General features: G+C 40.5%; 1 protein-coding gene across 1 annotated transcript in view; it reads left to right on the top strand.

The window, feature by feature from the left end:
• The window catches only part of CSMD3 (CUB and Sushi multiple domains 3), a 2043988-nt gene that overhangs the window by 414995 nt on the left and 1603101 nt on the right, over positions 1–25892 (top strand). The gene's annotated exons all lie outside the window — the stretch shown is intronic.

The raw sequence follows: 25892 nt of genomic DNA, 5'->3' as shown, positions 1-25892 counted from the left end.
TCTACACCAGCGCAGGCCATTTTTCAGCACACCTCAGTAAAAGGGCCCCTTAATCCCTTATTACTATCAAATAAAAGCTATGTGAACCCCCTCCCCCCCAACTACGCAGTATATCTAGTATTCTGCCAAAATGGATAAAGCCAAGTTTTTAGTGCTTTACAAAAAGACCAGTAATGATCCAGAAGGCATAATTCAGGAAGCATTTTGTTCCACAGCATGGGCATTGCTGATGAGAATGCTCTAGAACTCCACTGAGTCCACCACAAGATTTGCAATGATGAGACTTCCAATAAACCCCGTTTGCTAGAGCACAGATTACACTTCAGAGTTTACTGCACTAATTTCCGGGCCAGGCATCTAGAGGTATCACCATGGTAGCTCTAAATGTCATGCAAGGTATTTTGAATTAGCTTCAGGTTTTTACAGGTACCCAGTGCAACAATCTAGGAATTCACTTAAGTGACTAAAGATATATAAAAAAAATGTTCTAGCTATTATAAAGCTCAATATTAAGAGATTGATTCAGAAGGAATATTTACTTCCAAGACTGGATCTAGTCACTTGTGAAACTTAATTTAAAAAAGTAATACAGTTTAATTTATTTGGTTTCTGTTGCCATACATGTATTCCAGCTGATATTCAGCCCGCCACTGACTGTTTTCCCAGATATGCATTGCCAGGTCATGTCCGGGCACCGGCATTGAATATGCACTTGTATGTTGCCTGCTAAAACTTATGCTGGAGCAATATTCAGCCCTTAACCGCATAAGATGAACTGCGTAAAATCTATGCAGCCTGATTTAGGGGCCAATCCGGAACTACCACCAGCCCAACACAGGGGCTGGCAGTAGTTCCTCTGCCAATGCACACTATTTCTAGTGCTAGCGGCAATTAGGAAACAAATATTACCTCAGGGGTTTACCTAGGGGTAATCGGGTAATGCCGCATGATGCCCAGTTATTGCCGGGTTAGAGTGGGAGCCCTCACCACCACCTCAATGGGTGGTGGTAAGTGCTCCCACTGAAATGACCATGCGGCAACTGGAAACTTGGTGCACATCCATTTCATTTTTTCCAGTTTTCACTCGCTGCGGTAAAAGGGGCCCTGGCATGCAGCAAAAATGGCCGCTAGCACAGGACGCCTTTTGCCGCAGCTTAGTAAAAGGGCCCCTAATGCCACTAACTTATGTAGTTAAGGGCTAAATGTCAGCACTTAATCAAATAAGTGCCAATTCGGCCCCTGAAACGCCCATAAGTTAGCCATTTTCTGCTCAGGTGCATGAATATTCAGCAGCACTAACTGTTTAGGTTCTGCTGAATATTCGCGTTTAGCCATGGCCAAGCAATTTAATCAGCCAGGAGCCTCTCCTGGCCACTTAAATCACTTTGAATATCAAAGAGATTATTTTTGGTGAATGATCTATATAGAAAAAATGGGGCCCTTTTACTAAGCCACGTAAGCATCAATGCACGCCAAAATGAAGTTACTGCCCAGCTACCGCGTTGCTCTTACAGTAATTTCAATTTTGGCGTGTGTCCGATATGCACATCCAAAAAATAATTTTTAATTTCGGACGCACGCCAAGTGGCATTTGACGCACGTTGTTAAATGACAGACTCCTAAAGTTCCTAGTCTTTTTGCGGTCCTTTTACTAAGATTCTGTTACTGCTTGAGATTTTACCGCTAGGTCAATGGCTAGTGGTAAGGTCTCAGACCCAAAATGGATGCTTGCCAATTTTGATTTTGCTGCATGTCCACTTTCGGCAACAAGTTTTAAAAAGGCCTTTTTTTACAGGCATGCTTTTAAAATGGACCTGTGCACGCCCAAAACCCGTGCCTACACTATCGCAGGCCGTTTTTCAGCGGACCTTAGTAAAAGGACCCCAATATTCTGTGGAGCCAAATTTGCATAATTATGGCTGATAAATTATCCTGGTATCTTTATGATTATATTCAAAAAGATATCTGTATATCTCTAAAACACTGTGCTTTAGAGATATATGAATATCTTAACCAGATATTTTTAGGCCTGCTATCCAGGAAACTTGAAACCCAACCCTGGATCACCTACTGGCCCTTATTTATTTATACTGATTCAGTATCCACTGTAAAAAAAAAAAAAAAAAAAAGGTTAAAATGACAGACTCCTAAATTTCCAAGTCTTTTTGGGGTCATTTTACTAAGATTTGGTAAAAAGTGGCCTTAGTGTACCCTTGAGCAGATTTTTCCTGCACCCATATAAAATTACCTTTTTCTATTTTATTATTAATAGCCATCAGGTAATGTTGCTATTAATGTGCAGTCATTAAACAATTAGTATATATGTGCTTACTGCCACCCATTTGAAGCTCTAAATGCTCATGTGCTATTCCTGTGCTAACCAGTTATCATGCAATAATGTAGCTACTCTAACTGATTAATGCAAGCACACTGCCTCTCAGACCCCTGACACTCCCCCTCCAAAAAAAAAATGTTTTAGTACGCAATCAGCACGTGCACATTTGACACTTACAAGATGTCTGAACGTATCCAACTTAATGCAGCTTAATAAACGGGTCCCTTTAAATATTGTCTTCTATAGGGCTAATAGTGAGCAGCTATACCAACAACCTATCTATCCAATTCTGACCACTGAAAGTAGTAGAGATAAAATTATACATGTTTTTTTTAGTAATTCTGCTTAAACTGATTGTATTGCTGAATATCCACATAACTTTATATGGACAATTTATCCACACAAATATAGATGAATACTGTCCTGGGCCTTTTTTATCAAATAAGTGCCAACTCAGCCGCTGGAACGTCCATAAGTTAGCTGGTCCCTGCTACTGGTCCCCAGTGCGGCAATGCCGACAATGCCTGTTCACTTTGAATGGACTTTGTCTGCATCGTCATGCGGGACCGCTAGCAGAGCTTGATAAAAGAGGCCCTATATTTGACTACATCATATAATTCATAATATTGTAAGAAAATATGAACAGGTTGATTTGAATATCAACTCATAAATATTTAATTTTACTATTTCAAAATGTGATTAAGTTCAGGTCAGACTAAATTCTCACTCAGAGAAAATAAGATCTTTTACTAATCTACATAGTCTGCCCCTTCTTTTACTGATGTTTTTGAGCACTAAAACAGGATTTCTTTTTTCTTTTTATGTTTCATGAAACCCCCTCTATTAAAGGGTATTCAGTAGGGCATGGTTTGTGTTTTAAAAATTCAAGGGACCCTTTTACAAAGGCGCGCTGAAAAATGGCCTGCGGTAGTGTAGACGCATGTTTTGGGCACACACACAATCATTTTTCAGCGCACCTGTAAAAAATGCCTTTTTAAAATTTTTGCCGAAAAAGGATGTGCAGCAAAATGAAAATTGCTGTGCGTCCATTTTAGGTCTGAGACCTTACCACCAGCCATTGACCTAGTTGTAAAGTCTTACATGGTAACTGGGCGGTAATGACCTACGCACATCAAATGCCACATGGCGCACGTCCAATACGCATGTCTGAAAATAAAAATCATTTTTCGGATGCGCATTTCAGACGCATGCCAAGAATGAAATTACCGCAAGAGCCACAGGGTAGCCGGGTAGTAACTCTATTTTGCCACACATTGGGCACACGTAGACGCTTACATGGCTTAGTAAAAGGGCCCCCAAGCTGGCACTTGATTTATGAGACCACTCTGTGAAGCAGTTTTAATAAAATGTGTTTTTGTGCTGGATACAGGCTGTCAGTTGAAATGTGTCTATTCTTGTTCCCCACTCTAATTTCCGTTAAGAGAACGGGGTAACAGCCATATGTAAATTTAATGAACCTGTGTGAAAAGGGATTACTAGATGTAATTAACTTGTACATGCAAAATGAGAATAACTGCTACAAGTAAATGATTAGAGCATGTTTAAAGAAAGGTACAGACTGTGCAGGTGCAACATGAGTGTTTTTGATGGTCAGAGAAATGCCTGACCCTGATACCAAGAGAGGGCAAGTGAGTTGGCCCTAGAGAAGCTCTTTTTCAGGGATGGTATGTGGGAGACAAAAACAAGGAAAGTGGAATGTGGGTTGGATTGGATAGGATAAAGGGTTTGCTGAAAGCCTGCAACTGCAGAGTTTAGCAAAGGGCTGGGATCAATATAGGGAAAATCTCTGTCTCTCTCTCTCTCTCTCTCTCTCTCTGGGGTCCTTTTACTAAGGTGCACTGAAAAATGGCCTGTGGTAGTGTAGACGTGTGTTTTAGGCGAGCGCAGAATCATTTTTCAGTGAACCTGCAAAAAATGCCTTTTTTTAATTTTTGCCAAAAATGGGCGTGCAGCAAAATGAAAATTGCCGCACGTCCTTTTTGTGTCTGAGACCTTACCGCCAGCCATTGACCTAGAGGTAAAGTCTCATGCGGTAACTGGGCGGTAATGACCTACGCGTGTCAAATGCCACTTGGCACGCGTAGCTGATGTGCGTCGAGTTACAGAATTCATAGAAATGTTTGTTGGGATATTCCTGGGGAAATGAGAGGGAAATCTATCTCAAGTGGGGGCAACAAGCACCACATATACAAGGGACTGATAGAGCTAGTTCAGGGAGGCTCCTGCCAGGTCAGGCCCCAAACCCAGCGACACTCCTGAGAGGGTGTTGCATTCATGATCAGCAAGTTTCATCATTTTGTATAACCTGTGATAGCAGTTGATTCAATCCATCACTCCTCTACTCTGCTGATCCTCCAGTTAGGGGCCTTCCCTTACCTCCAGCAGCCATTCCTCTGCTTATAGTCTAAATAACATAGGATTTTTTTTTAGTAAAAATCTTTCCTTCTTCAATTCAGCTAGAGGGTCATTTTAAAAACCATTCTTTTGTGTAAAACTATACTTTGTATGAGAAAGCAAGCATGCAGGAAACTCTGTCTGATATGCATATAAAGTTACACGTATACAGACTGTAAATATATAACTTTAACCAGACTGAGCGAAAGAATTACTGAAGGTAGAGTTAGTAACAAATTTTCATTTATGCATTTTCTTTATAAAATATGCATATATTTGCATATATCACTCCAGAAATGAAAATATGGAAGACAGCAGATGTGAACGAGGTATCACTGTTTTGAGGGGGTTTTTTTAACGTTCTATAAAATGGCATATTGTGTTATGGATATCACTAAATGTATGTGTTTCTTTGAAGGAACTATACATATTTTAAAGAACGCTCCACATGGCATGCAGTGAGTGTATGAATTTTCATGTGCTACCTTGCCTGGCCTGCTTGTAATGGTTATCTCCCTGCTATATTAACAGTGTGCACTAATTTGCACACTAATTTCTTAGCAGAATTTAGTAAATAGCTGAAAGAGTGGAATCGGTGATCAGTTTTCCCAGTGAAGAGAGATAAATATTGAACCACCCCAATGAACAATCCTGGGACCAGTGTCGTTCATCTTTCCAGTAGCAGTCTGGGAAAAGGGATCGGTAAGGGGTCCTTTTACTAAACTGCTATAGAAAGTGGCCTTTACGAGCCCTTATATGGGTTTTTCCCACTCACTAGGGCCATTTTTACCATAGTTGGAAAGAATCATGGGATAGGAGGCAATGTTCTATTGCGGATTAGGAATTGGTTGATCAATAGAAAACAGAGGGTAGTGTTAAATGGCCAATTCTTTCAGTGAAGGAGGGGGAATAGTGGAGTGCCCCAAGGATCTGTATTGGGACCAGTGCAATTAACATATTTATTAATGATCTGTAAATGGGAACGACAAATGAGGTGATTAAATTTGCAGACAACACAAAAATATTCAGAGTTGTTAGAACGCATGCAGATTGTGAAAAATTGCAGGAAGACCTTAAGAATTTGGAAGACTGGGCATCCAAATGGCAGATGAAATGTAATGTGGACAAATGCAAAGTCTCATTCCGCTCTCTAAAGATTACATGTTCAGTTACTGTGTTGTGCTGTTTCTCATAAGAAACAACTTACCCTGCTGCTGTTGATAGGATTTTGTCCCCCTGACTTGTAGCACTCCAGCAAAATCACATGACCCCCCCCCCAAATGACCTACCCTTCTGCTGTTGATAGGATGTTACCCCCCTGATTACTAGCATTCCAGCTAATTAAGTGACCCCCATAAGATCTCCGGTTCCGGATCTTAGCACACTTCTGTATTATATTAAGGGCACTGACTATCTCTCTTCTGTCAGATGTAATTCCATTTCCATGTTATTTATTTATTTATTTATTTATTGATTGATTGATTGATTGCATTTGTACCCCACATTTTCCCACCTCTTTGTAGGCTCAATGTGGCTTACAATAATCATGAATAGTGGAAATATATTAGAAAATAGACATTTAGTGTTGCAGAAGGATCTTGGGCAATATGATAATGATAAGACATGATAGAAGTATAACAAGCAGAAATTGTAAGACAGTTCTGAATATATGTGGAGGAGTTGTGTATATTCACATTGATTGATCCTTGTGGTATGCCTTGTTAAAGAGATGGGTCTTCAGTAGTTTGTGGAAGTTCATTAATTCGTAAATCATTTTTAAGTTGTGCGGCAATGCGTTCCATAGCTGTGTGCTCAAGTAGGCAAAGTTTGACATGTGCGTTAGTTTGTATTTCAGACCTTTGCAGTTAGGGAAGTGCAGATTCAGGAATGTGCGGGATGATCTTTTGGCATTCCTGGGTGGTAAGTGTATCAGTTCTGACATGTAGGCTGGTGCATCTCCGTGAATGATTTTGTGAACTAGGGAGCATATTTTGAACGTGATGCGTTCTTTAAGTGGGAGCCAGTGTAGTTTTTCTCGTAGGGGTTTAGCACTTTCATATTTTGTTTTACCGAATATGGGTCTAGCTGCAGTGTTCTGGGCTGTCTGAAGTTTCTTGATTATTTGCTCTTTACAGCCGGCATAGAGTGCATTGCAGTAGTCTAGATGACTGAGCACCATTGATTGTACCAGGTTACAGAAAACAGTCCTTGGGAAGAAAGGTCTTACTCTTTTTAATTTCCATATAGAGTGGACCATCTTCTTGGTTGTGTTTTTGCGTGGCTCTCGAGTGTTAGGTGTCGATCGATGGTAACTCCAAGAATTTTTAGGGTGTCCGAGATTGGAAGGTTCAGCTTTGGTGTGTTGATGGTGGTGAATTTGTTCTTGTTATGTTGAGAGGTGAGTATTAGGCATTGGGTTTTTCTGCATTAAGTTTCAGCCGAAATGTATCCGCCCATGAATGCATGATATGGAGACTTTGATTGATGTCATTAGAAATTTCCTTTAGATCTTGTTTGAATGGGATGTAGATCGTTACGTCATCTGCGTATATGTATGGGTTGAGGTTTTGGTTTGATAATAGTTTGGCCAAGGGTATCATCATTAAGTTGAATAGTGACGGCGAGAGGGGGGATCCCTGTGGGACTCCACATTCAGGTATCCATGTGGCTGAAGTAGTCGAATTAGATGTCACTTGGTATGATCGTGTGGTTAGGAATCCCTTGAACCAATTGAGAACGTTTCCTCCAATTCTGAAGTACTCAAGGATATGTAGTAGTATTCCATGATCAACCATGTCGAAAGCGCTTGACATGTCAAATTGTAGAATAGTATGTTCTTTCCAGTTGCAATCATTTGTTTGAATTTGGTCATGAGAGTAACTAGTACTGTTTCAGTACTGTGGTTAGACCGAAATCCTGACTGGGAGTCGTGGAGTATTGAAAATGTATTTAGATAGTTTGTGAGTTGTTTGGTCACCAACCCTTCCGTTAGTTTGGTTATTAAGGGAATGGATGCTACTGGCCTGTAGTTGCTTAGTTCACTAGCACTTTTCTTTGTGTCTTTGGATATGGGGGTGAGTAGAATGTTTCCTTTCTCCTTCGGGAAGAGTCCATTTTGTAACATATAATTCAAGTGTTTCATTATATCTGTTATAAATTGTTGAGGAACAGATGTCATGTGGTTGTTTGGACATATGTCCAGTTTGCAATGAGATTTGGCAAATCTTTTGAGCATTTGGGAGATGACAAAATGTCTACTTTCTTATATATTTTCACTATCCATGATATATTGTAAGCCACATTGAGCCTGCAAAGAGGTGGGAAAATGTGGGATACAAATGCAATAAATAAATACATAAATAAATAAATATCCTCTGATAGTGTCTCAAAGTTGGTCCAGGTTCTGTCTGCTGGTTAAATTCCATGGTCTGGGTCTAGACAGTCAAGGAGTTCAGCATAATCGATGGTACTGACAGGTATCTTAATTCGCAGTTGTACGATTTTCTTGTTGAAGTATTTCGCGAGATTGTCTGCTCCTGGTGCGTCTTTGCTGTTGGTTGTGACTGTTATTTCTGTTATTGCTGTTCGTTGTGACTGTTATTTCTCTCGTCTCTGGACCTAATTCTCTATGATAATGAAACTCGCACAAGCCTCATTCTTGGTAAGTATACTGCTTCTCCATTTGGGTTCAACTTCTATTTATTTATTACATTTATAACCCGCCTATCCAAACATCTATTGTAACTGCACAACTGCACCAAACTGTAAAATGTAAAATGTAAGCCACTTTGAACTGAAACGTATTTGTAGATAATAGTGGAATACAAGAATCTATAAATAAATAAATAAGTAAATAAATAAATAAATAAATAAATAAATAAATATGGGTAAGGTACAATAAAACATTCATTAAGAAAACCCAAACATGCATAATCTTACAAATCACAGACTCGAAAAACTCAGAAAAACTCAGAATCCCCATTAGACAAATGCCCTAGAAAATAGCCATTTTTAGCAATTTCTTGAACTGGGGAACAGATGCTGACTGGCACATAACCAATGGTACTGAATTCCACAAATGAGGAACAGCAATAAAAAAACTCAATTGCAAATTTCTTCCAAACGTACCAGATGAAATGATTGAATCTGATTTTGAGACTGTAATGCCCGAGAAGGACAATAAGACTGCAAACTGTGCACTAAGGCCTCAAGAGCTACACTCTGCCATGCTTGAAAGACCAATAACAAAGACCACAGGCAACCAATGCAGCAACCTCAACTGAAGCATAAATATGCGCCTCCAAACCAAAACTTCAAAGAATCCATGCAGCAGTTATGTGCAGCCTGCAAGGCCTGCAAATTTATACGCTGCAAACCGCACAACAAAGCATTACAATAATCAAAAGAAGGTGACACATAACTCTGCAGCACAGTACAAAAATTCTCCATGGAAGAAAATATCCAAAGTCTAGATATCATCTGCAGTTTAAACGAAATAGCCTAAACCATAGCAGCCACTTGTGGTCTAAAAGAAGCGAGAAAACCACTGGCACAAAACCAGATTTTAACTCAAATCCAGAATCAGGGCATGGTTCTCCTAAGTGGAACAACCACAAAGTTTGCGTTTTTGCTACATTCAACCAAAGACCATTCACATGCATCCAAAGTTGCACTATCTGAAAGGAAGTCCTCACCAACACAATAACATCATATTTCTTAGAAGGAACTGGAAAAAGAAATTGAACATCATCCGCATAAAGATGATAACTAACCCCCAGATCAACCAGCACCTGACATACAATTCTCAAGAGCTTTGTCTCCCTATATTTGTCTTTTGTGGTCAGCATCCCTTTTCCTCCTGGATCAAACAACTCTATCCACCAGTTTTATCTCAACTGCAACCTCAGCCCTCTTGTCAAACCCTTACCCCAGCACCTTCTTTGCTTTATGACATCTCTGTGGGACTCTTAAATTGTAGATCAGTTTGCTCCAAATCTTTTTTTTCCAAGATCAGATAACTCTTAACGACTGCTCCCTCTTTTGTCTTACAGAGACATGGGTCAGAACAGAAGAAGAGTCTCATTTATACTCATGTCTTCCTTTAAATTATGATGTATTTTAAGTGTCTAGGGCCTCCAAATTAGGGGGGGAGCTTAGCTATGATCTACAAATCTGAACTGAATATATCAGAAATTGTTTCCCCTTTTTCTTATCTAGCATTATTAATAGTGAAGATTGATACAGCTACATCTTTGTATGTGTTACTATTTTATTGCCCTCCATCTCTAACTGCAGACGGTTGGGAATCATGCAGACACACTCTATCGGAAGCCAGCATATGTTACTCTAATTTATTAATTTTAGGGATTTTAACATTCATATAGATGACCTCTAATCCCAGAGCAAAATTCTTTTGTGATTTTTTGTTGGATCTTTCCCTAGAACAATGGATTTCCTTCTCAACACATATCGCAGGTCACATTCTTGATCTTGTCCTCAGTCTTCATACATCTCCTCAGCTCTTATCAACATTCTCCTCTACTCCCCTTTCATGGACTGACCATTACATTATGTAACCATTGCTTTTTACTGTTCCCTTAGATTTTTCTACCAAATCACTTAACGATCAGCTAGCAACTTGACATTCTATCATGACCCATGGCCTAGATAAGATTTCCCTTAAAACCTTTCATCAATGTAGCCCCTCCAATAGGAACCCCTGCGACTCTGTGACAGCTCAAACAACAGTATCATCAGGCAGAATGAATGTGAAAGAAATCTAAAACACCAGTTTTATTCCAGAAATGCCGTAAATTACATCATGATTTTAATTACTACCTAAAGAAGGAAAAAACGAGAATTCATTGCTAATAAACTTCTCACATCTTCTAATCCAGCTAAAGATCTCTTTTCAGTCTACAAATAATTAGCCACCTATCAAGCCACAAACTCTACGCACAAGTCTCCATTGGCCAAAACACTTTCCTTTATTTTTTGTTGATAAGATACAGTGGTGGAAATAAGTATTTGATCCCTTGCTGATTTTGTAAGTTTGCCCACTGACAAAGACATGAGCAGCCCATAATTGAAGGGTAGGTTATTGGTAACAGTGAGAGATAGCACATCACAAATTAAATCCGGAAAATCACATTGTGGAAAGTATATGAATTTATTTGCATTCTGCAGAGGGAAATAAGTATTTGATCCCCCACCAACCAGTAAGAGATCTGGCCCCTACAGACCAGGTAGATGCTCCAAATCACCTCGTTACCTGCATGACAGACAGCTGTCGGCAATGGTCACCTGTATGAAAGACACCTGTCCACAGACTCAGTGAATCAGTCAGACTCTAACCTCTACAAAATGGCCAAGAGCAAGGAGCTGTCTAAGGATGTCAGGGACAAGATCATACACCTGCACAAGGCTGGAATGGGCTACAAAACCATCAGTAAGACGCTGGGCGAGAAGGAGACAACTGTTGGTGCCATAGTAAGAAAATGGAAGAAGTACAAAATGACTGTCAATCGACAAAGATCTGGGGCTCCACGCAAAATCTCACCTCGTGGGGTATCCTTGATCATGAGGAAGGTTAGAAATCAGCCTACAACTACAAGGGGGGAACTTGTCAATGATCTCAAGGCAGCTGGGACCACTGTCACCACGAAAACCATTGGTAACACATTACGACATAACGGATTGCAATCCTGCAGTGCCCGCAAGGTCCCCCTGCTCCGGAAGGCACATGTGACGGCCCGTCTGAAGTTTGCCAGTGAACACCTGGATGATGCCGAGAGTGATTGGGAGAAGGTGCTGTGGTCAGATGAGACAAAAATTGAGCTCTTTGGCATGAACTCAACTCGCCGTGTTTGGAGGAAGAGAAATGCTGCCTATGACCCAAAGAACACCGTCCCCACTGTCAAGCATGGAGGTGGAAATGTTATGTTTTGGGGGTGTTTCTCTGCTAAGGGCACAGGACTACTTCACCGCATCAATGGGAGAATGGATGGGGCCATGTACCGTACAATTCTGAGTGACAACCTCCTTCCCTCCGCCAGGGCCTTAAAAATGGGTCGTGGCTGGGTCTTCCAGCACGACAATGACCCAAAACATACAGCCAAGGCAACAAAGGAGTGGCTCAGGAAGAAGCACATTAGGGTCATGGAGTGGCCTAGCCAGTCACCAGACCTTAATCCCATTGAAAACTTATGGAGGGAGCTGAAGCTGCGAGTTGCCAAGCGACAGCCCAGAACTCTTAATGATTTAGAGATGATCTGCAAAGAGGAGTGGACCAAAATTCCTCCTGACATGTGTGCAAACCTCATCATCAACTACAGAAGACGTCTGACCGCTGTGCTTGCCAACAAGGGTTTTGCCACCAAGTATTAGGTCTTGTTTGCCAGAGGGATCAAATACTTATTTCCCTCTGCAGAATGCAAATAAATTCATATACTTTCCACAATGTGATTTTCCGGATTTAATTTGTGATGTGCTATCTCTCACTGTTACCAATAACCTACCCTTCAATTATGGGCTGCTCATGTCTTTGTCAGTGGGCAAACTTACAAAATCAGCAAGGGATCAAATACTTATTTCCACCACTGTAGATAAGTTAGTGAGTACCTTCTAGATCACACCAAGTCCCTGAATAACTCTGACTACACACCATTCACAGGTAGGTTCAGCTTGCTGGTCCTCTTTTGACATTCCTTCTATCTGATCATTACAAAAAAAAAATGTATCCATTAAAATTACCTACTGCTCTTGCGATCATCTCCCCTTGTTTTGGCTACCTGAGTTGAATCTGTTTCCAACTTTGTTAGCAATAATTAACATTACTTTATCTTTGGGACAGGTCCCTGACCTGTGGAAGAAAGCCATAGTCCACTCTATTTTGAAGAAACCATCATTAGATCCTTCCGTACCCAAGCATTAACGTCCAGTCTCCAAGCTCTGCTATCTGTCTAAAATCCTAGAAAAGATTGTATTTACTCAGCTTACCTCTTTTTTGGAAAAAAGTTTTCACTTTACATCCTCGCAAATCAGGATTCATAACAAATCATAGTACAGAAACCATTTTGACTGCCCTCATTAGTGAACATCACTCTCATTTTGATCACCACAATACTGTCTTACTATTTCCCTAGATCCATCTGCAGCTTTCAACCTAGTCAATCACTCTCTTTTACTGACATGTTTATCCTCTCTTGGTTTATCTGGTACAGTTTTAAAATGGTTCACCTCTTTTTTATCTCAGCAGTCTTTCCAGGTGATGTTTTTGTATGTTCTTTCTGAACACAAGGTATTGAATAAAGGGTTCCCCAGGGCTCTGTTTTTCACGCCTTCTGTTTAATCTTTTTCTGAGCCCCCTTGCTACTTTCATCCAATCCTTTGGGGATTTAGCATATTAATATCCAGATGATATTCTTCTTCTCTTTCCTATTACTTCATCTCACCTTCTTTGGCTCCTCTGCATACTTGTCTTGACTCACTGACGTGGAGGGGCATAATCGAACGGGGCGCCCAGTTTTCCTGAGGGTGTCATTGGACGTCCCCACAAAGGGGCGGGGAAACCCGTATTATCGAAACATTATTCTTCTTTCTCTCATCACATATCTGGAATACTCTTCCCCTTTCTCTACGTAGAAACTCTTCCCTCAAAAATTTTAAGACTGATTTAAAAACTTGTGGGATCTTTTCCTAAGCTTAGCTTGAGTTATCTGCAGCAGGGCCCATAGGAATAAAATGGGCCCTGCTGCAGATAACTCAAGCTAAGCTTTAGGAAAAGACCCCCCTTGGCTTTTTGAGTAAGCATTCGGAGGGACAACCTGACTATCAACACCACCTTTTTAACCATTTTCTCCCTTTTCCTTTCATTTTTTACACTCATCTGATATATGCGGCAGAAAATATTTTTTTTATTTTCATCTGTGTGGCATCAACCAGGTGGTAATCAGCAGTGTACGTGCATTGACGATTACCACCTGCTTAATGAGTAAGACCTTACCGCTAAGTCAATGGGTGGCAGTAAGGAGGCTACGAGTCTGGGGATGGGAAGAGGGTGTTTCTGTGCTAGTCAGTTAGCGCATCTACATTACCATATCAGGGGTACGTGCAGGACGTCAACGTGCTGCGACGTCAGACTCCGTCCAACTGGAAGGATGCAGCTTTCTCAGCATGAGGATGAAGAAGTTAAAGAAGACATCAGCTGGGCTGGCGGGGGTTGGGGTCCCCCGCCAGCTGAAGTAATATTTAAAAAACCGGCAGGAGGAAGCGGACCTCGGGGGTAGGTGACGGCGGTAGGCGAGGAAAGGGTTGACGGCGGTAGGCGGGGGAGGGTTAACGGCGGTAGGGGGGTCCAGGGTGAAATCTGCGGGGGCCCAGGCCCCTGTGGCCCCACGCAGATACGCCCCTGATGTGGTAATGTAGATGCGCTAACTGACTAGCACAGAAACACCCACTCCCCATCCCCAGACTCGCGGCCTCCTTACTGCCACCCATTGACTTAGCGGTAAGGTCTTACTCATTAAGCAGGTGGTAATCGTCAATGCACGTACACTGCTGATTACCACCTGGTTGATGCCACACAGATGAAAATTAAAAATATATTTTCTGCCGCACATATCAGATGCGTGTAAAAAATGAAATTCCCACCCAGGGCAATCGGTAGCCGGGCGGTAGTTCCAAATGGACATGTGTTGGATGCATGTAGGCGCCTACACACCTTAGTTAAAGGACCACTATGGAACTTTGTAAGTCTAAGTCTTTATAGTATTCGTTAATAGACTATCTTTTGGTTATTGTTTTCTAACTGTAAGATGAAATTCAGCATTCATCTTATTATGCCTAGACTTTCCACGTGCATTTAAAGAATGGTATAGTGGTAGAGATATATAAACAGATGAACAAACATGAAAAAAACCCAGAACCTTCCTTATCTCTCTCCCTTTTTGATATTTACCATTGGGATTTTTATTTTGTGGATTTGTAACAGTGCAGTTCAATCATTGACTACAGTCTATTTCATAGCAAGGTATAAAATGAGGATTGTGAATCAGAAAAGTTGCATTGATCTGTTCCTAGCTGATACCCTTTAAACTATGTTTTCTTTTTAGTAAATATTCCCTTTATTAAATTAATTTGAATACTAATCAAGTTAAGAGGTGAGCATAGTGTAGTATTAGAATATTTCAAGATATGATTGCTAGTTTAAAATCAGATTTAACATGACCAGAATTGTTGCTCCCTGTGGGAAGAATAATGTCTACTGAATGCAATTTAAGGTAATATATTTTACCATTCCACATATCATATCATATTGTACAGTTTTGAATCAAGACCTCATAGTGTTTGTTCCCTGTAGGGACTATAATTTCTTACCCTAATCAGAATGAAATATAGAGCAGTTAAGAATTAATTTAGGTTTGTTAATTTATGCATAAAAGTGGATTAATTTTAGCACAGTGCCCCTCAAGATGTATATCTCTGTGGCACACAAACATGTAAATTAAATTTCAAATTACTGTAGCATTGAAGAGTAACTCACATAGATAACCTTACAAAAGAATTTCACCACAGTGACAGAACGGAGGGAAATCCGTCTCAAAAGAGAACCACATTAATCACTTGGTTAAATTGTTTTTGTTTGTTTTGTAATTGAAATAAAGAGGCAATAGGGTTACAGGCAACCATTATACTTTTGTCTGCATCTTTTCCTTTTCATGGACAATGTTTTCAAATGGGTTAGGTATCTGTGTAGGGTGACTTTTTACTTTACTTTGACATTTATACACCACATATACCTTCAGATTTAAATGTGACTTACATAACAGTATCAAAAGAAAAATAATCAAAGTGCATACAGAAGACATAATAACATCACATTGCTATGCATTTCTTGAACAAGAAAGCTTTCTACATTTTATTAAAATTATTGAATTTTCTTTGCATCCTTATTTGTGGCAGAAGCGAATTCCATCATTTTGTTGCTCAATATGCAAAGCTAGATGAATACATAGACATATATAATCTTCTTACAGGATGTAAAATGCAACATTAAAAAATCCCTAGCAGTTACAGAAGCATTGCATAAAAATATATATTTCCTTCTCTTTGTTTTAAAAGTATTTCCATGTAATTTCCTTGAGTATCCCCTGATCTTTGCACTTTTTGAAACAATAAAACGTTGATTCACTTTCACCCATTCTATACAACTCAGGAATTTGTAGACCTCAATCATACCCCCCCCCCCCATCTCTTTTCCAAACTGAAGAGCCCTAACCTCTTTAGCCTTTCCTCATATGAGAGGAGTTCCATGCCCTTTATCATTGTGGTTGCTGTTCTTTGAACCTTTTTCTAATTCCGCTATATCATTTTTTGAGATACAGCGACCAGAATTGAATGCAACACTCAAGGTGAGGTTCCCCATGGAGCAATATAGAGGCATTATGATATTCTTGGTATTATTTTGAATCCTTTTCCTAATAACTCCCCACACGCTTGACAGAAGATGTCAGCACATTGTCTCTAATGACACCTAGATCTCTTTCTTGGATGCCAACTCCTAAGGTGGACCATAACATCAGGTAACTATGATTAGGATTATTCTTCCCAATGTGCATCACTTTGCAATTGTCCACATTAAATTTCATCTGCCATTTGGATGCCCAGTTTTCCAGTTTCTTAAGATCTGTTTGCAATTTTTTTGCAGTCTGCATATGTTTTGCGAATAGTTTTGAGTCATCTGCAAACTTAATCACCTCAAATGTTGTTCTGATTTCCAGATCATTTAAAAATATGTTAAATAGCACCAGTCCCAGTAAAGATCCCTTTTCATGCCACTATTCATTGTCCTCCATTGAGAAAAATATTCATTTAACCCTACCCTCTGTTTTCTGTCCAGTAACCAATTCCTATTTCACAAAAGGACATTGCCTCCTATTTCATGACTCTTTAATTTTTTTAGGTGTCTCTTATGAGGAACTTTGTCAAAGCTTTCTGAAAGTGTAGATATACCACATCAACTGGCTCACCTTTATTCACATATTTATTTACTCCTTCAAAGAAATGAAGCAAATTGGTGAGGCAAGACTTCACTTGGCTGAACCCATGCTTACTCTGTCACATTAAACCATGTTTTTCTATGTATTCCGAATTTTATTCTGTATACTTGTTTCCACTATTTTGCCTGGCATTGAGGTCAGGCTTACCAGTCTAATTTCCAAGATCACCCCTGGAACCATTAAAAAAAATCTGTGTTTCATTGGCCACTCTCCAATCTTCAGGTACTAAAGATGATTTTAAAGACGTTACTGATCACTAACAGAAGATCAGCCACTTCATGTTTGAGTTCCTTCAGTACCCTGGGGTGTATACCATCCGGTCCAGGTGATTGATCACGCTTTAACTATCCTATCCTCATCCTTCTTGATCTATCTGTTGCTTTTGAAACTGTTGATCACAGTCTACTCCTTGATACGCTGTCCTCACTTGGATTTCAGGGCTCTGTTCTTTCCTGGTTTTCTTGTTATCTCTCCCAGGTCTCCCACTTAGCCATCTCTCTCCTCTTCAATCTGTTCAAAATTCTGCTGCACGACTAATATTCTGCCAGTGTCGATATGCTCATATTAGCCCTCTCCTCAAGTCACTTCACTGGCTTCCTATCCATTTCCACATACAGTTCAAACTCCTCTTATTGACCTATAAGTGCATTCACTCTGCAGCTCCTCAGTACCTCTCCACTCTCATCTCTCCCTACATTCCTGCTTTTAACTCCTAACCCTTATTCACTTGTTCAGAACCCTTATTTTATCATCCTCACTTTAATATTCCCTTATCTCTTGTTTGTCCTGTTTGTCTGTCCTAATTAGATTGTAAGCTCTGTCGAGCAGGGACTGCCTCTTCATGTTCAAGTGTACAGCGCTGCGTATGTCTAGTAGCGCTTTAGAAATGGTAAGTAGTAGTAGTAGTAGTTTAACTTGTCAATTTGACATGTTTTCCAGGTTCACTGAGATTTCTTTCAATTACTCCACATCATCACCCTCCTTATAGAAGAATCCTCACCATGACAATTATGAAATTCATGCCTAAGCCAGAGCATGGAGAGTATGATCTTAGTCTCTCAAATGTAATGCTATTGTTTGCTGTAGTACTTACATTAAGACAAAGAGAGCTTTCTTCTGTATGTATAGATAATTTACCAAGATGGACTTGAAAATTCATTCAATCAGGCATGTGGCACCCAAACAATTGTAAATATTTCTGTATTATTCTGTCTCTGTGTCTTGGTCTGCAACTGAATATATTGATACTTGATGATCTGCTGTCTCCACGTGGCACACAGAATAATCACTTGACACAGGCATTTCTATTATCAATGTAGTTTTTCGTTTTTCTTCTTCACCACTATTCCTTGTTTTCTTTCGTCCAGCTTTTTATCATTTGCAGTGGTATTTTCCCAAATGAGTATAGCCTTTCCATTCTACATAATTATTTTTGGATCATGATCCCAGTGCTTTTTTGGTACAAACTTTCCAATAGATGAGACGTGCCACCTCATTGTGTCTTTCTGTATAGACATCTTTTGCCATTATAGCTCTGCAGCCATGTTCGATACAAGTAACTGTTTCCAACTCTTTCTTACAGCTAATATTGCAAAAGAATTTCACCATAGCAACAAAAAAGAATGAAATGTTTTTCAATATTAGTCATTGGCTTACATTAGTTTCTTTTAAAGTAAAAATGAAGAGGTGACAAGACTATGTCCTTGTTGCTGAGAGTAACCAGGTCCTAGGTAGGAAGGCAACCCTCCTACTTTCCTCGATGTCTTTTCATTTTTCTCATGAGGGAATAGGGATGTTTGAGGTAGGGGAAGAAGGTATCATGATGTTGATGGAAGAAAGACTAAGGAGGCTAGGGCTTTTCAGCTTGGAGAAGAGACGGCTGAGGGGAGACATGATAGAGGTATATAAAATAATGAGTGGAGTGGAACAGGTGGATGTGAAGCGTCTGTTCATGCTTTCCAAAAATACTAGGACTAGGGGGCATTTGATGAAACTGCAGTGTAGTAAATTTAAAACAAATTGGAGAAAATGTTTCTTCACCCAACGTGGAATTCATTGCCGGAGAACGTGGTGAAGGCGGTTAGCTTGGCAGAGTTTAAAAAGGGGTTAGACAGTTTCCTAAAGGACAAGTCCATAAACCGCTACTAAATGGACTTGGGAAAAATCCACAATTCCAGAAATAACATGTATAGAATGTTTGTATTTTTGGGAAGCTTGCAGGTGCCCTTGACCTGGATTGGCCGCTGTCGTGGACAGGATGCTGGGCTCGATGGACCCTTGGTCTTTTCCCAGTGTGGCATTACTTATGTACTTATGAGGAAGGGGATTGACAGAAATGATTTTTCATGGGTAAGTTTATGTTTCAATGTGAATGTTGCAAGGCAGCTGGGCATGGTTGGTGCAGCAGGACTAATGGAACGCTGAGGGGAGGAGACTGTGGAGAGATAAGATTGAGGTAATAGTCTGTTTGCCTTTTTTGCCTTCCCCCAGCAACCAGTTCCAAACCAGATGTTCTAGTATGATTTGTTTGGTGTGTTTGTTAAATGTTTCTCACAGTAGGATACTTAAGCCAATTTGCATTTTTGTTATGGTTGTAATGAAGTAGTGCATTTCCTGACTTATAATTGCCCAGCTTATAGGTCGCATGTCCTCTGAACTACAGGAGCAAGGTAGGGAACTATGTCTAAAGGTTAAAAAACCACCTAGTAACATGGTAGGAGCACAAGAGTCACACAATAGGTTGGACAGGGAGTATTCAGCCAGTAGTATGGTGAATAGTACCTGTGTTCTGCTAGGGCTTAAAACTTCATGTAGTACTAGCTCTGGTAATTAATTAGCATTTACCCTGCTTTGGGGCCCTTTTACTAAAGCGCACCTAGAAATGGCATGCGCTGATGTAGGCACATGTTTTGGATGTGCGCAAGTCAATTTTTCAGCGCACCTGGAAAAAAGACATTTTTTGGTGGCCGAAAATGGACATGCGGCAAAATTAAATTTGATGTGTATCCATTTTCAGGCTGAAACCTTACCACCACCTATTGACTTAGCAGTAAGGTCTCACGTGATAACTGGGCAGTAAGTGGCCAGCACGCATAAACTGTTGATTACCGTCGGGTAAGCGCCACACAGTAGAAAATAGAAAAAATATTTTCTACTGCGTGTTTTGGGCATGTGTCAAAAATGGAATTACCATCCGGGGCACGTGGTAGCCATGTGGTAGTTCCAATCTGGCGCACATTGGAAGTGCATTGGTGCCTACATGCCTAGCAAGAGAGCCCCTTAGTTATTTAGTAAAGAAGTGACCTGCTTGTGTCACAATGTCACACCATAATGACTTTGATAACTTTGGTTCTATTCAGAAATACAGCCCACAAATTTGCCACTATCCTAAGTGGCAAAGAGAAAAAAACCGTGCATAAAACACAAATGAAAAATATGCTTAAAATGGCAAAGAAGCAAAACCTCATCCAGAACCTACTAGAGTCTCATCCTACTCATTTCAGAAAGGTTTCCACAAACAGCATAGCCTTCAACTGTTCTGAATTACAATAACTTGCTATCCTTTCCCAAACACCAATGGAAAGTTTCATAAATTTAGGACTAGTGATTGGAAATATTGTGGCTGTTGTCACTATTGTCTTAATATAGTTAATGAGGAAACAACAAACAAATTAGCACTAACAGAATATAATGCATTCCTTGGTGTATATGGTATCAACAAATCCCTGGGATGGCTAAGGGCATTATCTCTTGGCATCTTAATGATTAACAAACAGACCTTAAATTTAACCTTCCTCAAAATGGGTAACCAATGCAAGGATTCTAGAATGGGCATGACATGCTCACAAGTGTCACATCCTGACACCAGCCAAGTGGCAGTATTCTGAGCCACTTGAACCACCCAAATCTGACAAGCTGTCAAACCTAAATAAATGGCAATAAAATAGTCAAGGTTATATGAGACACTACAGAATAGATAAAAAAAAATCAGAAGATGGCGACATTCCTCAATCTCTTTACTAAATGCAATTTATTAAAAACAAAACAAAAACCCTCAACTACTGTCATCTGGATCTGAATTTGGAACAAAAGATGCTCATTTAGACAAATGGCTACGTTTGGGGCAACAGTAAGAAACATATAACTGGGTGTCTCCAACCTGATATAATAAATTACTCACTAGTAACTGTTTAACATTTTAAAATATATTTCTTTATTAATAGAACAATACAATTTTCCTAAAATAAAATCCATTCTCTTAACCCATAGTTATTAACCAATCCATACACCAATACATTTAAAACCAAACAATTCTCCACAATACTCTTTCAATACACATTCAAATAGCATATATCTGGCAATCTTTTACATCAATGTGTGATCATAGCTCTTTAGTCATGTGTTAATCCACTGCTCCAGAGTCTCCCACAAGATTCAGCCTTGCTTCAAATCAGACTCATTGAATCACCAACTTGTAAAATAGTTCTATCCTTTTTTCCAACAAACCGTTGTAACGTTAGTGATAAATCTTGAACAACCATTAATGATGTCAGTCAGCACCATCCAAAATTGTCCATTTTCTCTGTTAGCAGTATCATATGTTCCAGATATATATATTTTTTGAAAATGTTGTTACATTTGTATTAGAGTTTCAATCTCTCCTGTTCTTATAGTATTCCACCATACGACCAGGACCCAACCTGATATAATGGCACATTTTAGTATACCATCACCTGCATCACCACCACACACCCATACCTAAACACAGAGTCAACATGCCACACAAGGCACTCAGACACGCTTAAAGGCATATACAAATACAACAACAGCCGCACACAAAGACAGAAAGAGAACCTGGGTAGGAAATAGGAAGGACAAGGACAGATAAAATAGCAGGTAAAGAGAGAGTGAGAGAAGATGAGGCTAAGAAGAAGGAGAAAGAAAGAAAGAAAGGAAGAGGGGAGGGAGAGGTGGTCAGAGAGGAGAGGAATGGAGAGGTTTAGAAAGTAATAAGAGAGTAGAGAGGACAGTAAGAGAGTGCAGAAGACAGCAAAGCATGAATAAGAACACTGAATAATCTCAAATTCCAAAGCAAACATTCAACACCTACCACTCCTATACAGACCAGGTTCAAAAAGGCAAATTGTGTCTGGGCATGATTTATAGCAAGTTAAAAAGTGGATGTTGATTCTTTTAATGACATAGATACAAACTTACATTATAAAGTATGTATTGTGCATCCATATATACACACAATCAGTACATGCCTATTTCCTACCCCTTTTATAGATACATTTATTTATTTATTTGCTTCCCACATTTTCCCACATATTTGCAGGCTCAATGTGGCTTACATAGTACCGTAAAGGCGATCTCCAATTCCGGTATGAAGAAATACAAAGTGATGTGCTAGAATAAAGATCATGTGTAACAGACACATTAGGGAATCGTAGGGAGGAAGAGTTATGTCCAGTATGAGCTTTTGTTTCGTTGTGCTGCATGGTTCAGTCATTTAAGTTGGATCGGTAGGTTATGCCTTTTTGAACAGATTAGTTTTTAATGATTTCCGGAAGTTTAGGTGGTTGTTTTCACAGCTTTTGGTAATGCGTTCCATAGTTGTGTGCTTATATAGGAGAAGCTGGATGCATAAGTTGATTTGTATCAGAGTCCTTTGCAGCTTGGTTAGTGGAGATTTAGATATGTTCGTGTTGATCTTGTTCGTTGTGTTTCTGGTTGGTAGGTCTATGAGGTCTGTCATGTATCCTGGGGCTTTCGCCGTAGAAAATTTTGTGACAGGCTGCTCATATCACCCCTTTATAAAATTGCACTGAATGCATTACCCTTCTAATATGTGTGCTAAAAATAAGTAAATAAATAAATAAATAAATAAATAAAAGTCTGTTAGTGTTCATAATTTCTAAATTTTATCTATTTTTTTCTCATGTTTTTCCACATACTTGTTTTACATAGGTATCTTTTATGTATGCTAATTTGTTTGCATAAGCACAAGTAATTTCTCTGCACAAAAATTTTTAGGAACCAAAATGAACTGCACTGATAAATATATACCGCTGTTACAGTTCTACATGTTGACTGGCACATGTCCTTTATATAATTACCTTTTTCATGACAGATGGCTAAATCCTATATATTCTTGTGCAATACAATTTATTTAATACATTGGCTTTACATTTTTCATTTAAATAAAGATTTTCTTTTTGTGCGCATGAGATGCCCTGGGAAGGTTACTGCATAAAAATCAATCAGTTAAGAAATGCATTATGCACTTTCATCATTATTTCAGGAATAATTAAATAAACATGCAGCCCAAAAATAGTGACAATAGCTGCAAACATTCCTTAGAGGCTTTTTAATGGCACATAAGAGATGTTAGATGTCATCTAAGGGGTGTTTTATTAAAGTATAGCACATGTTATTTGCCGCAGGACTAATTTTATTCCTATGAGCTCTGTTGCACATAATATGCCCTGATCTTTAGTAAAAGACCCCCTAGCGAGGTAAAACAATACTTTCTTTTGAACTTGGTGAAATAGCCCCTTTCACATAATTTTCTAAAAACATTTCTTCTGGCCATCTGAAACCATTAGAGAATTTGTTTTGAACATAAAGGCAACTTGTCATATTGATGAATATGTTTGCGGCTAAGCAGCCATGATCTGGAGTGCTATTAGCACTGTAGAAGAAACTAGCCGCCAACAATTTATTAGTTGTTATTCTCAGAGTAACTGGTCTTTCCAAAACCTAGGAAAGTGTGGGTTTCTCATATGAAGGTGTGAGTAAATCAAAATTACATTCCATTACTTTTTAATAACCAACCCAGAGAGAAACAACATAACTGAAGAAAAACGAAGTTTAAAAAAATAACCCCTCCTTTGTATTATTCCTTTTGAGTGTTTGTATATTTGTTTGTGGGGCAGGGAAATATACTCCATTTGTTTGCATATTCTTTCTTGTTAACAGTAGTATTAGCCACCATGACCATGAATAAAAAAGACGTCTTTCAACAAAATAAGAACTTCAGCAGGATTAATCATATTTAAGTAACTTAACCTTGGGAGCAGCCATCTTCAAAGTTACAATGCAATTTTTAGACCCAAGGAAAAATTGTATTACTGTCATTAGCCCCAGATAGGTTTCCCAACACAGGGAAACAGCTTAAAGGACAGCAGTCATAAATAATTTCAACAGTGAAATCCTATAGAGGGGCATTTTCGAATGGGGCCGGCCATCTCTAAGGGCGCCCGTCTCCGAGGACGACACCAAGAAAGGGGCAGGGCCAACCGTATTTTCGAACGAGATGGCCAGCCATCTTTCATTTCGATAATATGGTTGGGGCCGGCCAAATGTCAGAGATGGCCGAGTTTGAGATGGCCAGCCGCGGTTTTTGCCGATAATGGAAACCGAGGTCGGCCATCTCAAACCCAGCCAAATCTGAGGCATTTGGTCATGGAAGGAGCCAGCATTTGTAGTGCACTGGTCCCCCTGACATGCCAGGACACCAACCGGGCACCCTAGGGGCACTTCTAAAAATTTTTTTAAAAACATTAAAATAGCACCCAAGTGCATAGCTCCCTTACCTTGCATGCTGAACCCCCCCCAAATCCCCCCCAAAACCCACTACCCACAACTGTACACCACTACAATATCCCTTAGGAATGAAGGGGGGCACTTACATGTGGGTACAGTGAGTTTTTTCGGGGGGGGGGGGTTGGAGGGCTCCCATTTACCATCACAAGTGTAACAGGTAAGGGGGATGGGCCTGGGTCCACCTGCCTGAAGTGCACTGCACCCACTAAAAACTGCTCCAGGGACCAGCATACTGCTGTCATGGAGCTGGGTATGACATTTGAGGCTGGCAAAAAATATTTTAAAGTTGTTTTTTTGAGGGTGGGAGGGGGTTAGTGACCACTGGAGAAGTCAGGGGAGGTCATCCCCGATTCCCTCTGGTGGTCATCTGGTCAGTTCAGGCACTTTTTTTGGGACTTGGACCTGAAAAAAAAGGGACCAAGAAAAGTCAGCCAAATGCTTGTCAGGGCCGGCTTTCTTTTTTCCATTATCGGGCGAAGCCAGCCATCTCGTACCACGCCCCTGTCCTGCCTTCTGTACCCTGCCGACACGCCCCCTTGAAGTTTGGCCGGCTCCGCGATGGACTGCAGTTGAGGGTGGACAAAATCGGCTTTCGATTATGCCAATTTCACCGGCCTTGAGAGATGGCCGGCCATCTCCCGATTTGTGTCAGAAGATGGCCGGCCTTCTCTTTCAAAAATAAGCTTGATAGTGTGCCTGTGCATGTTTCCCCTTTCTACATTCACAAGTTCAGGCAAGACTGTATGGAAGATTCAGTGCGAAGAGATATAGCAAAGTCTATATCGGTAGCAGGGCCGGTCTTAGGCAGAGGCGACTGAGGCGGCCGCATAGGGCCCCGCGCTTAAGGGGGCCCCACGAGGCGCGCCTCAACTCTGCCTCTTCCTCCGACCCCCGCTTGCTCGGACCGCATGCGGCATCATCATCATCACATCATCAATCGTGATCCCGCTCGCGCCAATTCGCTCCTCCCGCCGCCACTGGTGCCCACACAGCCCACCCCCTGCTCAGCCCGCCGTCAGCTCTCGCCTCCCGTCCCAGCAGGCAGCACAACAATACAACAGTGCAGAACTTGACGGCTCCGCCCTGGCCTGACACAGACAGACAGACAGTTGCAGCACAGCAGCAGCAGGCACGACGAACGGCTCACCCCAGCTTTTCCCTTCCACCTTCCCGCTCAATGTCCCGCCTCCTTCTGATGGTATTTCCTGTGGGAGTCATTGAGCGGGAAGGGAAAAGGAGCTGGAGCATGGTCGGAGTCTCGGTGAGCCATCGTCGATTCGCTGGCCTGGGGAGTCAAGACAAGTGCCGTCCGAAGTGCAAGCGACTAGAAAAAGAAGAAAGTCTCAGTCAAGTAGAGCAACCCACACCCACTGACCCACCACTGCCGCCTGGAGCAAGTTTGCCCAGTGATTTGGGCAAGGAAGGTATGCGGAGGTGGAAACACCTGCAGATATTGAAGCCTGTTTGCTTGGAAT

Source organism: Microcaecilia unicolor, chromosome 1 (genome assembly GCF_901765095.1).
Source record: "Microcaecilia unicolor chromosome 1, aMicUni1.1, whole genome shotgun sequence".
In the NCBI taxonomy this organism is placed as follows: Eukaryota; Metazoa; Chordata; class Amphibia; order Gymnophiona; family Siphonopidae; genus Microcaecilia; species Microcaecilia unicolor.
Note: the sequence above shows the minus strand (reverse complement) of the source record. Positions and strands in the feature narration are given on the sequence as shown.